The sequence below is a fragment of the Saccostrea cucullata genome, unplaced genomic scaffold (genome assembly GCF_032062105.1).
Source record: "Saccostrea cucullata isolate Sc308-1 unplaced genomic scaffold, CSIRO_AGI_Scuc_v1 ctg268, whole genome shotgun sequence".
Lineage (NCBI taxonomy): Eukaryota > Metazoa > Mollusca > Bivalvia > Ostreida > Ostreidae > Saccostrea > Saccostrea cuccullata.
In genome coordinates this window covers 395,466-410,315 of record NW_026935288.1, presented here as the reverse complement: position 1 = coordinate 410,315, position 14,850 = coordinate 395,466, and the positions used below count along the sequence as shown (strand labels likewise).

Sequence of the window (14,850 nt, the reverse complement as noted above, 5' to 3'; positions counted from 1 at the left end):
TAGTCTTGTGATAATAAACTGATTGATTGTAAATCATGTTCCATTTTTATCCACAAACGAGTCGACATGATTGACCTTGACCTTTATGTTGACCTGGTAAATTATTTTGTATAATAAAATCTTAGAGCCTAAAATATATATTGACAATAACAATGTGTACATAGAGATCAATAAAAATATCCTACATTTTGAATCTGGTGAGTATTATGTAGTCCAACCGTATTTACAAGGGGTATATATTTTCCTTTCTTAATTTAAATTACAAAAGTTACTACCATATGGTATACATGAATGACGGTGCATAAAGTTTTGCACATGCAAACTCCACAAAAGATGCACCTGCAATGCAGACAAATGCCTTAAGTAAAACAAACCCTGGGGACTCAAACAAAACCTCAATAATAATTGTCTTATTAAATCTCGTTGCATGAATCTCACCTCTGAATTACCTACGTAAAGCCTGCATTCTAAAACCTCATCTTCTAGTTTATTGATAAATCAATTCCTGATAACTATTTATATTTTATCTTTACAGGCATGAAAACTGAGCTATCTGCTACACTCTGTTTAGTAAAAATCTCATAAATTCAGTTTTATTTTAGATATTCAGCTAAACAAAGCTTTTTTTAAAATTCAACCCAATTTCCATGACTAATTATTGCAATGTACTGACCTAAATTGAAGCTACATGTTGGGAAAAAAGTTGTAAGCAATTCTTATTGCTGATTTTTTTTTTTTTCAATTAAATTGTTTTTAAATGCTTACCAGCTGTTATACGTGTAGTTAATTTCATCATTTTTGGCTCCATTTTCATTTTTTTGCAGTTTTTGCTATTTTAAAGAATTATATTTCTAATTTATAACAAATAATTACCACTTTAATACAATGATAATTTTATAATCATTTACTTGGATACAACAGATACAATTCCTTCCGTTATTCTTGACATGAAACATTATAGGATATAATAATCATGGTAATTATACACATGAATGATAGAATACACGCTCAATACAAATGAAGCTCAGGATATTTAATGAACCAGAAGTCTCTGTCAAGACTGTAGCTCTACTGGTTTATACTTAAAACAAACGAAGAGAAAAGTAGCAGTTGGGACTTGAGACTTTAAATCAGCAATAAATAGAACCAGAAGTCTCTGTCGAGACTGTAGCTCTACTGGTTTGTACTTATCAAAAACCATTGCACTATTTTATGTATCTTTGTGTAGTCTACTTATGTGCCAACTTATTTTGAAATCAGACAAAAACTGTAGAAGGAGTAGCGTTTTAAAGGAATTTCACAGAAAATTCTATTTTTAGTAACCATGGCAACACCGTTCATCGAAATCAAAAACCGATGCACTATTCTATGTATCTTAGTGTAGTCTACTTGTCTGCCAAGTTATATTGAAATCAGACAAAAACTGTACAAGGAGTAGCGTTTTTAAGGAATTTCAGAGAAAATTCTATTTTTAGTAACCATGGCAACACCGTTCATCGAAATCAAAAACCAATGCACTATTCTATGTATCTTAGTGTAGTCTACTTGTGTGCCAAGTTATATTGAAATCAGACAAAAACTGTAGAAGGAGTAGCGTTTTAAAGGAATTTCACAGAAAATTCTATTTTTAGTAACCATGGCAACACCGTTCATCGAAATCAAAAACCGATGCACTATTCTATGTATCTAAGTGTAGTCTACTTGTGTGCCAAGTTATACTGAAATCAGACCAAAACTGTAGAAGGAGTAGCGTTTTTAAGGAATTTCAAAGAAAATTCTATTTTTAGTAACCATGGCAACACCGTTCATCGAAATCAAAAACCGATGCACTATTCTATGTATCTTAGTGTAGTCTACTTGTGTGCCAAGTTATATTGAAATCAGACCAAAACTGTAGAAGGAGTAGCGTTTTAAAGGAATTTCAAAGAAAATTCTATTTTTAGTAACCATGGCAACACCGTTCATCGAAATCAAAAACCGATGCACTATTCTATGTATCTAAGTGTAGTCTACTTGTGTGCCAAGTTATACTGGAATCAGACAAAAACTGTAGAAGGAGTAGCGTTTTAAAGGAATTTTACAGAAAATTCTATTTTTAGTAACCATGGCAACACCGTTCATCGAAATCAAAAACCGATGCACTATTCTATGTATCTTAGTGTAGTCTACTTGTGTGCCAAGTTATATTGAAATCAGACCAAAACTGTAGAAGGAGTAGCGTTTTAAAGGAATTTCACAGAAAATTCTATTTTTAGTAACCATGGCAACATCGTTCATCGAAATCAAAAATCGATGCACTATTCTATGTATCTTAGTGTAGTCTACTTGTGTGCCAAGTTATATTGAAATCAGACCAAAACTGTAGAAGGAGTAGCGATTTTAAGGAAATTCACAGAAAATTCTATTTTTAGGCCAGCATTTTTTTATTTTTAGGTTTACGAACATCAGAATGAAAAAGTCCCGTAGGAGGAGGAAATAAAAAAAAAAAATAAAATTATACTTTGGATACATTATCAACTTTTCTACATTAATTTTTGCTTCTTTTTTTATGCTCTCCTAACAGGCTTCTTGCCACTGGACGCATAAGGGTTACAAAGGGGAAAATACAACTTTAATTCTTTATTTCATCATCTACCTGTTGGGGGCAGTGATATAAATCTTTTGATGTTGGACAAAATACAGATTTTTTAAAAAAAAAAAAATCATTTTTTTAAATCTCTTTTAATATATCTTCATTTTTGTTTTTAATGTGTGTTAGGTAGAAATTATTCTAAAATATTAATATACTTGAGACCTTTAAAAGTAATAATTCCTTTCATAAAACAGACAGGGAGTATTCCCAAGGAGTATTGAGGAGTAGAGTGGAATTTTTTTCAATTAAGTGTAAAATAATTTTTCTGGCTGCCATAAACGATACTACATGCCTGTATATATTTGTATATTCTTGTTTTTAAATAGTTGAAATATTTCATTTCTTTAGGCTATTCTTTATTTCTTCCTCAAATGGACTTAACTTCTCCCATAGTTTTATTCATTACATCTGATGCATAAGCGACCTTTTTCTGAAGAATGATGCTAAGACTGTAAGCTATGACAGAAACCTAAACAATGTCTCTGACAATAGCTACCATGGGCAGTTTTAAACCTGTGGGAGGAAAATAATTTACAATTACAGACAGTTACTTTTGAATACGGATACATAATTATCTCACCAACATGTCACTTTGCAACAAAGTCGTCAGCATTTTATTGTTCTCTGAACGGGTGAAACGTTTTGAATGGCCCTCCTATCGATAAATATTTACATTAAACCAAGCTTTAGTGCTGCTATGGACTTGACACAAATCTCCCTTCATTGATTACCCGCCATGTTTAAAACCGGAAGTACGAGTTTTTAAATTTGAATTCTCCCCGACTCAAATTTGACATAAAGAAAAAATTCTGTTTTTCTCAATTTTATTTTTTTTCTGAAAATTCAAAAACTTGAGCGGCGGGTTTGTAAACCTAAAAATAAAAAAATGCTGGCCTTAGTAACCATGGCAACACCGTTCATCGAAATCAAAAACCGATGCACTATTCTATGTATCTCAGTGTAGTCTACTTGTGTGCCAAGTTATACTGAAATCAAACTAAAATTGTAGGAGGAGTAGCGTTTTGAAAAATTGTTTACAGACGGACAGACAGACAGACGGATGGACGCCGGACGCATTACTATCGCATAAGCTCTTCTGGTCTCTGACCAGTAGAGCTAAAAATGATCCTTGCCACTCATCAAAATAAAAACCGATGCACAGAATTATGTATCCTAGTATGGTCTACTTGTGTGCCAAGTTATACTGAAATCGGACCAAAACTGCAGGAGGAGTATCATTTTGAAAGAATTTCACAGAAATTTCTATTTTCAGTAACCATGGCAACACCGTTCATTGAAATCAACAAGAGGCCCATGGGCCACATCGCTCACCTGAGCACTGTGGCTAGATAAAAGTATACATTGGTTTATTATTGAAAAAGTAAAATTCAAAAGTAGTCCCATGAACAATCATGGATTTTCTATCTTTGAGAAGAAAATTTTTAAAGAATTTTCCTATATATTTCTATGTAAAACTTTGGTCGGCCATTTTGGCCCCGCCCTACCCCCCCCCCCCCCCCCCCCCCCGGGTCATGATGATTTGAATAAACTTGAATCTACACTACCTGAAGATGCTTCCATGTAAATATGATGAATTATGGCTTGGTCATTCTTGAGAAGAAGATTTTTAAAGAATTTTCCTATATATTTCTATGTAAAACTTTGGTCGGCCATTTTGGCCCCGCCCTACCCCCGAGGGGTCATGATTTGAACAAATTTGAATCTACACTACCTGAGGATGCTTCCAAATAAATATGATGAATTATGGCTTGGTCATTCTTGAGAAGAAGATTTTTAAAGAATTTTCCTATATATTTCTATGTAAAACTTTGGTCGGCCATTTTGGCCCCGCCCTACCCCCCCCCCCCCCGGGTCATGATGATTTGAACAAACTTGAATCTACACTACCTGAGGATGCTTCCATGTAAATATGATGAATTATGGCTTGGTCATTCTTGAGAAGAAGATTTTTAAAGAATTTTCCTATATATTTCTATGTAAAACTTTGGTCGGCCATTTTGGCCCCGCCCTACCCCCGGGGGTCATGATTTGAACAAATTTGAATCTACACTACCTGAGGATGCTTCCATAAAAATATGATGAATTATGGCTTGGTCATTCTTGAGAAGAAGATTTTTAAAGAATTTTCCTATATATTTCTATGTAAAACTATGGTCGGCCATTTTGGCCCCGCCCTACCCCCTGGGGTCATGATTTGAACAAACTTGAATCTACACTACCTGAGGATGCTTCCATATAAATATGATGAATTATGGCTTGGTCATTCTTGAGAAGAAGATTTTTAAAGAATTTTCCTATATATTTCTATGTAAAACTTTGGTCGGCCATTTTGGCCCCGCCCTACCCCCCCGGGTCATGATGATTTGAACAAACTTGAATCTACACTACCTGAGGATGCTTCCATGTAAATATGATGAATTATGGCTTGGTCATTCTTGAGAAGAAGATTTTTAAAGAATTTTCCTATATATTTCTATGTAAAACTTTGGTCGGCCATTTTGGCCCCGCCCTACCCCCGGGGGTCATGATTTGAACAAATTTGAATCTACACTACCTGAGGATGCTTCCATAAAAATATGATGAATTATGGCTTGGTCATTCTTGAGAAGAAGATTTTTAAAGAATTTTCCTATATATTTCTATGTAAAACTTTGGTCGGCCATTTTGGCCCCGCCCTACCCCCTGGGGTCATGATTTGAACAAACTAGAATCTACACTACCTGAGGATGCTTCCATATAAATATGATGAATTATGGCTTGGTCATTCTTGAGAAGAAGATTTTTAAAGAATTTTACTATATATTTCTATGTAAAACTTTGGTCGGCCATTTTGGCCCCGCCCTACCCCCGGGGGTCATGATTTGAACAAACTTGAATCTACACTACCTGAGGATGATTCCCCGTAAGTTTCATCTTTCCTGGCACAGTGGTTCTTGAGAAGGAGATTTTTAAAACATGCCACAAAATATTCATTAATTGCCAATTATCTCCCCTTGAATGAGGGCGTGGCCCTTCATTTGAACAAACTTGAATCCCCTTCACCCAAGGATGCTTTGTGGCAAGTTTGGTTGAAATTGGCCCAGCGGTTCTTGAGAAGAAGTCGAAAATGTGAAAAGTTTACAGACAGACAGACAGACGGACAGACGGACACCGTACAAAATGTGATCAGAAAAGCTCACTTGAGCCTTCGGCTCAGGTGAGCTAAAAACCGATGCACAGAATTATATATCTTAGGTAGTCTACTTGTGTGCCAAGTTATATTGAAATCAGGACCAAAACTGTAGGAGGAGTAGCATTTTGAAAAATTGTTTACAGACAGACAGACGGACGGACGACGGATGCATTACTATCGCATAAGCTCTTCTGGTCTCTGACCAGTAGCGCTAATCAAAAACCGATGCACTATTTTATGTATCTTAGTGTAGTCTACTTGTGTGCCAAGTGATATTGAAATGAGACTAAAACTGTAGAAGGAGTAGCGTTTTAAAGGAATTTCTCAGAAAATTCTATTTTTAGTAACTATGGCAACACCGTTCATTGAAATCAAAAACCGATGCACTATTTTATGTATCTTAGTGTAGTCTACTTGTGTGCCAAGTAAAATTGAAATCAGACCAAAACTGTAGAAGGAGTAGCGTTTTAAAGGAATTTCTCAGAAAATTCTATTTTTAGTAACCATTGCAACACCGCTCATCGAAATCAAAAACCGATGCACTATTTTATGCATCTAAGTGTAGTCTACTTGTGTGCCAAGTGATATTGAAATGAGACTAAAACTGTAGAAGGAGTAGTGTTTTAAAGGAATTTCACAGAAAATTCTATTTTTAGTAACCATGGCAACATTGTTCATCGAAATCAAAAACCGATGCACTATTTTATGCATCTAAGTGTAGTCTACTTGTGTGCCAAGTGATATTGAAATGAGACTAAAACTGTAGAAGGAGTAGTGTTTTAAAGGAATTTCACAGAAAATTCTATTTTTAGTAACCATGGCAACATCGTTCATCGAAATCAAAAACCGATGCACTATTTTATGCATCTTAGTGTAGTCTACTTGAGTGCCAAGTGATATTGAAATGAGACTAAAACTGTAGAAGGAGTAACGTTTTAAAGGAATTTCACAGAAAATTCTATTCTTAGTAACCATGGCAACATCGTTCAACGAAATCAAAAACCGATGCACTATTTTATGTATCTTAGTGTAGTCTACTTGTGTGCCAAGTAATACTGAAATCAGAGCAAAACTGTAGAAGGAGTAGCGTTTTTAAAGAATTTCTCAGAAAATTCTATTTTTAGAAACCATGGCATCACCGTTCATCGAAATCAAAAACCGATGCACTATTTTATGTATCTTAGTGTAGTCTACTTGTGTGCCAAGTAATATTGAAATCAGACCAAAACTGTAGAAGGAGTAGCGTTTTAAAGGAATTTCTCAGAAAATTCTATTTTTAGTAACCATGGCAACACCGTTCATCGAAATCAAAAACCGATGCACTATTTTATGTATCTTAGTGTAGTCTACTTGTGTGCCAAGTTATATTGAAATCAGACTAAAACTGTAGGAGGAGTAGCGTTTTGAAAAATTGTTTACAGACAGACGGACAGACAGACAGACAGACAGAGGGCCGGACGCCGGACGCATTACTATCGCATAAGCTCTTCTGGTCTCTGACCAGTAGAGCTAAAAATGATGTATAGAAAAAAAAAATCATAAAAGGGAAACTTTAAATTAATAGACATTGCAACTACAATATTTACATTTGTATTACTTTTCCCTTTAATGCAGATTGCTTTGTAACAATCAAAGGTTTATTCTCTAGCAACTACCACTAATAACCATGGATATCAGTGTTTTTTTCCATGACATCAACACTCACCTTAACAATTGACAAAAACTCTCTAGTTACCTAGAAACATTTCAAAACCTAGGCTTATTTTTCACAAAAAATATGTGCGCTTATGTTAGCTAATAAATTAAAAAGAGAAATATCCAATGTGCTTCATGAAATAATTAAGCCTAAGTGAAAAGTCTTAAGTTCGTATACCTTCATGAACTTTTCACGGAGGAAATTAATGCAAAACAAGACAGGGCAGAAAAGCTGCTAAATGCCAAATACAACAAGTTATTAATATAAAATTTACTGAAAATACAAAATATGATACAGTTAGAGGAAAAGCTAACATGCAAGATGGCATAGAAGTATTATAATGAACGATACCTATAACTTTGCCCTTAACTTTTGAAAGGTTGAAGCTACAGCTTTCATATTTCTGGTCATAATTATAACTGTGACACAACCTTTCCTTGGGTATAACCATAAATTTGACCATTAGTCTTGTAGTTTGATTTATCTATAATTGGTAAAAAAATAACCAGATTTTAATCTTGGTCATATCTTTTGAATAGTTGGCACTTATATTATAAGGGATTTTAAATTTCATAGATGAGTTTCAAGTGTCAAGACCTTTCTTTCAGTAGCAAAATTTTACCTTGTCACATTGAAATCGAGTTTGACCTACATTTGAAAAACTTTAACCTTGGCCATAATTTTTGTATGGCAGGGCTCAAATTTACGGACAAGTGACTGGGCACTTGTCACATTAAAGAAGTCTTTGAATAATAATAAAAAAACAACTATTGATTTAATTGATAAGTTTATCGAATACAAACGGAAGCAGTACATAAACCCAAAATTCGATCCCGATATCAATCGCTATGTAAGTTGCAATAAATCTGATTGAATTACAGATTCACTTGCAAACATTTATGTTGATGTCAGGTCAGGTTGTGTAGATAAAATTTTGTTTTATATGTGTTTGTCTTTTTTATCAATAACAAGACTAATAAATCAAGCACGTTTATTTTTTTTTTCATTTATGTAATAGTTTTCAAGTTGACAGAATAAGACATTCAATGAATTTTTTTTCGGACAAGTGAAGTAGAAGTTCGGACAAGTAAATATCTTGGTCACTTGTCCGAATGGACAAGTAGGGAAAAAAGTTAATGTAGAGCCCTGTATGGTGGGTGCAAAGACTTTCATCTTTCAAAATGTTTTCTTTGTTACATGAAACCCTTCGAATTCTTTGAGTTCCAACATATTTGACCTCATAGACTATGACCTAATTTTGAAAAACTTAACCTTCGCCATAACTTTTAGATGGTGGGTGCTAGGATTTTCAAATACTTCACAAGTGTATTCCTTGTGCAAAGACCTTTTTTGCCAAATACCTTAAGAGTAGTTGCTTCTACCAATTTTCATATCCTTGTGACAAAACCTTTCCTTTTGTAATCCCAATTATCAATTAATTTTTAATGACCTTGGAGTATGACCTACTTATTGAAAAAATTTACCTAGGTCAAATTTTCTTAATGGTTGATACCAGGGCTATAATACTTCACATGTATATTCCTTGTGGCAAATTATTTCTTTAGGTAACATTTTTTAAACTCTTGACCTTGGACCTATATATTACAAACTTAAAATTTGGCCTTGACCTGCCTTAACAGGATATCAGTGTTTTAAAAAAAATCTTGTTTTGTTTATAATTGGTCATCTAGACCTCAGAAAGTATAGCTATAAAAATCATGTATCTATGAATGCTTAGGAAGAAAAATAGAAGTCAGAGGTGGCAAAGGTAATAAAAACAAATTATGTACGATTGTATAAATACCATATATATTTAATAACTATACATACGTATCAGGTTTTTAAGCCTGATGTATGGATATATTGCTTACGTAGAGGAAAAGACAAAAGTATCTATTTTTCTGAACTTTTGATAAGGATAATAGAGAGAGCATAGCTGTGACCTGGTGGAACCTGATATTTCTTGCATAAGCAGCTCTGCTGTCTATCTGAATTATCAGGTCTTCTGGACCAATTATCACCTCAGGATACCAGGTTAGGCATTAAAGTCTTATATAAATATGCTTCTGTTCTATTTTTTAGGGGGTTTTTTGCCTCCAACTTGTGAGAAAGATGAGCTTTGGGTTGGTGTATTCAGTGTGATGAGATTTATGTGGTGCGAAGGGAGGTGGAGGAGTGGCAGGTTTGCCATTATTCCATATTGACTTTTAATCCTTATTATAGTTCCCAGTGAGTAGTATGTCGACAAGAATTACAGGAGTAAAAAGTTTAAATCCTTGTACGTGTCACACATTCCCTTCATCTGTTGCATAATAATATATTTTATACAATAAAATAATACTTTATTATTATTTTTTTTTTGTACTTCGTAAATTAGTGATTTTGAAATTTTGTTAAAGGACAAGTTCTATCATCACAACCAATTTCCTCAACAAGCTCAATGAACACAAAAAATGTGAACGTTTAACTGAAGACTATATTTTACTTCCATGTCATAATGTTTATAATAACCATATATATAAATTTAACAAATTCTTTATACGGATATAATAATTCAAGGATATAGTGAAGTAATTTCACTGGTCCCAGTCACTTCGTTTTAACCGGGTCTTACTGTATTTGTTTCCATCCCAGTCAAAATCAACAACTGACATCATCAGTTAACGAAAATTTTTTTATACTGTGATTGGGTATGAAAGATCGCATCAAAGTTCATTTTCTGACTATGCTTTAATCGCATTGGTCAATATTTTAATGAGCTACGAAATATTCTCTTCTCATTCAACCACGGCCCGAATGAAAGAGGATTGTACATTTTGGCCGTGGTTTGCGAAAATGATATACGCAGATCTAACCATGAAACTGCTTAGTTTCACAAAACATATCAATACATGTACATGTAATAGATTTACTGGGAGAAAAAATTAAACTATTGCTTTTTTTCAGAGTAGTAAAAACCAATATTTTGGTGTATAACTATTTTGATAAATGTCAAATTACTACACTAATTTCAGTTTTAACTGGTAATAAAAAAATCAATCATTTTAGAGAGTATGTCATACTCCAATGCTCTATTTTCTCTCATATACCCTGGTAATACTTGATTTTAGCAAATATTTTCTTGCATCCCACCTGCAGATTAACTTTAATGTCAATGGGCTAATTTAATCAAACACTCTGCCCTGCCTTCTTTTTTAATCAACTTATTCAACCGTATAATTTCCTCTGCCACCAATCCTTCTCTTCCCCACTACATTGATTCAAAAGATTTTTTCTCCCATCTTTTAAATTCCTACTCTGCACAACTTTTCCCATGGGTTAACACCTACCAGAATACAATATTGCGCTACCTTTATTTTATTTTCTGATGAATCAGTGTTCATAGTATGTCATCTAATTCCCAGATGTGTTAATCATTTTTAGAGTAAAACAAAAATTCTAAACCACATGATGCTACTTGATGCAAGGACTGCTCAATCAATTTGCCGATCGAACATCTATTGTCACGAGAGTCTGATTGGATTGAGCTTCCCACCCAAATACCTAGCCCAGGTAACGCGCACAGGTGAGAAATGTTACCTGAAATTCCACCAGGATTGGCACAATAATTACCGTGGCAACAAGACGTCAGCCTCAGTCTCTGACAGACTTTGACATTCCATCAATAGACGAGTTCAATCACAGAAGTCCCCTTATCTTCAGGATGAGACCGTTAGCTGGTGGGAGTAAAACCTGCAATTAATTGAAACACATTAACATGCATTTAACGTCAGAGTTTAGCTTTAGAAGCATGGTGATGACTAGAATTGCTAAATAAGTCTGGCCAAATCAAAGCAAACATGGTTTTTCCATAAACTTGAGGATTAAGTTTTGCATTAATCGGTTAAAGGATTCAGAGTTAAAGAGGGAGTTTGGGTGGGGAGGTTCTGAGAGATTAAAACAGCAAGTCGATTTAGATTTGCTGAAGGCTTTGACAATAAGCTAGCTGAAAGATACTTAGTACAGCAAAGCTTTAATGACAAAAAAGTGTAAATGAATAGAATTAGAATTAGCTTAGTTAAATTTCTGATTGAATGATTACCCTACTCAATACAAAGTAACTCAAAGACACAACAAAATTAGCACCCAGTAACTTAAATTCTCAAACAATTCATCAGTTTATATTACTAAAGCCTCCCACATTTGAGTTTTACTTTTCCCTAATTTAACCAGACTAAGAGTCATGTTTGACAAGATTACAGGGAGTATCTGCCAGCTCAGGGTATTCTCCCAGGACTCTACCTTCCACAAAAATGACAATATTTACCTCCCCCCTTCACTAGCTATATCTGTCTGCCTATCCCTCCTTCCATCTGTCTGTCTGTAACTTTGTCTATGTGTTACACTTTTGTTTCCAGTCACTATCTGAAGAAGCCTTAAAGATTTTGCGATGTCATTTCATACCACAATTTCCTATGGCCTAAAGAACACCTCTATTGATTTTGAGGTCAAATGATCAAAGGTCAAGGTCAGAAATTCAAACATGGCATATAACTATAATATCATTATGATTTCCTTTAAAATTGACCTTCTGAATTACAATGTGTGTGTTAATTGTGATAACAAAAAAATGTCCACTGACATTCAAAAGTATCTCGATCCCTTCACGCTAATGTCCTTAGAAATTAATACGAACATTGAATTGATTTTAAATGGCATCATTATCTATATCAAAGATGCCAGTACAGTGCCCTTTTACCAACCCAATCCAATCCTTATCATTTCTACTTTCAGACAGTATCAACATCTGTGGACAAAGTTAGACTGATGACACCGCAAATATAATTTTTCTGTTGTAAGGTGATCAATATCCAATTTTCCTCTGTGACCTTGGTGTCCCCTTGTCTAGCCGTCCGCATAAATCTCTGCAAAAATTCATATTGATCAGGCCATTCCCAGTCCTATGGCATAAAAGATATATTCTCTTTTCTTAAATTCAGATGATAGCTGCTATTTTCTACTGCGTTTCCTGAATCCTTATGCTGCGCTCATGGTCCCCAGGTCATAAATCTGAATTAGCGTACTTCACCGCCTGCCTCATAACGCCTACCATATTTCTTGTTGTGTATTTATTATTGATGGGGGTATCAAAAGTGGCAACAAACTCAAGAAAGTGATTTTACCCCCTCCTAGAAATCAATAAATGTGTTTGTGAAACAAATAGGAAAGAAGAGAGTTATTTTATTTGAAAGATTTTTCACTGAAATTGAAAACCTGAGGAAATTAAATTGATCATTAGAACATAGTTTCATAGCAGAATCCAATTAAAAACACTTTCAACTGAAGAGCAAGTTTACATTCAAAATCAAAATACAGTAAAAAATATTTGTACTGGGAATAGCTCACAAGGTAATACCCTGAAACAATTTTTTTAAGTGCCAACAAGGTCACAAGTTCACAACAAACCCAAATGTCATTGGCAATCATTGAACCAAGGCAGAGCTTCCAGTGGTTCTCTATCATAGAGTCAGACAATAATTATATAATTTTTTCTGTCAATGACCTTGACCTTGCCAGAATGACCTTGGATCAAGGGCATGACAAACTTTTGGGTTATAAGCACTATCTGGACTAAGAATGAGCTTCTGTGTTTCTCACCTGTGTTTCTCAATTACAAAGTAACTGTTATATTAAACCAAGTTCAGATTGCACAGACTGACAAATGTCATAATATATATGTATCCTAACCCTTAATTTACATTAACTTGATTACTATTAAAAACCTTTTCATATGTTTGATTTGGCATGTTTTGTTACAAAATTAACAAAATTTCCTTGGTCAAATCATTCACTTACAAGAGTCATTTTCAGCATGTTAAATTTTAAAGAAAACTGACTTTAACAATATATACAAGTTGGTCCATCCACACTAACATTTCTTTATCTAATTTTCTTTTTCACCTGACACAATTACCTATATATAACCCTCCTCAATATAAAGACTGGGTAAACTCTGTGATTATGGTTATTTATTTTTATCTACCAGGGGTATTCTCCTTCAATGTTTAGGTATTGGACAGCTAATATCAACTGGCTACTTCCCAATATATAGTGCAGATTTGTTCCCTGTTCCTGATATATGACCAGTGGAGATTATGGAAGATTGGGTCACTATAAATTAATTAAACTGTGGTTGGCACCTTTTTAAAAAAGCAAGTCACTCCTACTGTTAGCCAAGTGTGCATTCTTGATAGAATTATAACTTTACGAAGAATATCTTTTTCCAAATGTTAGCTATAATGCTAAACCAAGTGCACTAGGCAGTTGGAATGTTTGTTTTGACTCAGAGAGCAGATTGATAAATTATACCTTTATGAAACAACTGTTGTAAAATTAGAATGATAAATATGTGAACATAGACCAACCAATCTTCAGTAACCTTGACATATTTTCATGGCTTTCAGTTCTCTATGCACCTATTTGAATCACACCCCGACTAAACTTTGGAATCATTTAGATAGGTATACCTGGTGGCCTTTGGGAGTCTTTTTCGTAGTTTATATTTAGGACATTGGAGAGTCGGCTAACATAGCTGCGTTACCTAAACAAACGTCTCAGTGCAAACAGCATCAGGAAATCGATGTCATTCTTTTGATCGGCGGGAGACATCACCCAAGCTTCACCTGTGGAAGAAAAAAGAATTAAATGAGTTGTAAATCATCGAAAAAGGAAATGTTCCTCCATGATCACTCATTTTACGTAATTTGAGGCCTTCAATATGCAACATCCATTTTTAAACAAAGTTGATACAACAAAGTATTTCAGTGTATTTGTAAGATTGATTATGAATGTGCCCTTTGGTATGAGGAAATTGAATGAAATTTTGGAGCCATGTAGTCCTGACTTAAGAACGGAGTATGACCCTAACTTTTTTAACACTTTCTGCACAAGTGTTCAATCTGAGGCAAACAATCACATTTACAATCATTAAGAACTGCGTAAAATGACATTTTCTTTGAAGTTTTGGATATATACAAGGAGGTGAGAGCAGTCGTACAAAGTCAGTCAGCGAGACCTACGTTTGAACCAGGCCTGTTTGATAAATATTTGCTGCAGTTAATGCAAATATGGTAAAAACAGCCATTTGCAAAAATAGTATCATCATTAGGAATTCATACACGAGTTTATAGCTACAAGTCAAATGGAAGGTTAACTTTTCAATGTTTATACATGCATCTGTAATCAACATCATTATATATAATGTACATGAATTTGGAATGTATCAGCTAGGGCTGTAAATTTATGTGTGAAATTTGAGCTAATTAATAGAGATTCATTCAAATTACATAT

General features: G+C 34.2%; 1 long non-coding RNA gene across 1 annotated transcript in view; it reads right to left on the bottom strand.

Annotated features, from left to right (window-relative positions):
• Positions 1-14,154, bottom strand: part of LOC134242400 (uncharacterized) — a 30,939-nt gene extending 16,785 nt beyond the window's left edge. Inside the window, exons 1-2 of the long non-coding RNA XR_009986858.1 lie at positions 14,102-14,154; positions 11,101-11,253 (exon numbers count right to left, since the gene is read on the bottom strand). This is a non-coding gene — a long non-coding RNA (uncharacterized LOC134242400). The remainder of the gene's footprint in view (positions 1-11,100; positions 11,254-14,101) is intronic.
• Between the last annotated feature and the right edge of the window lie 696 nt (positions 14,155-14,850).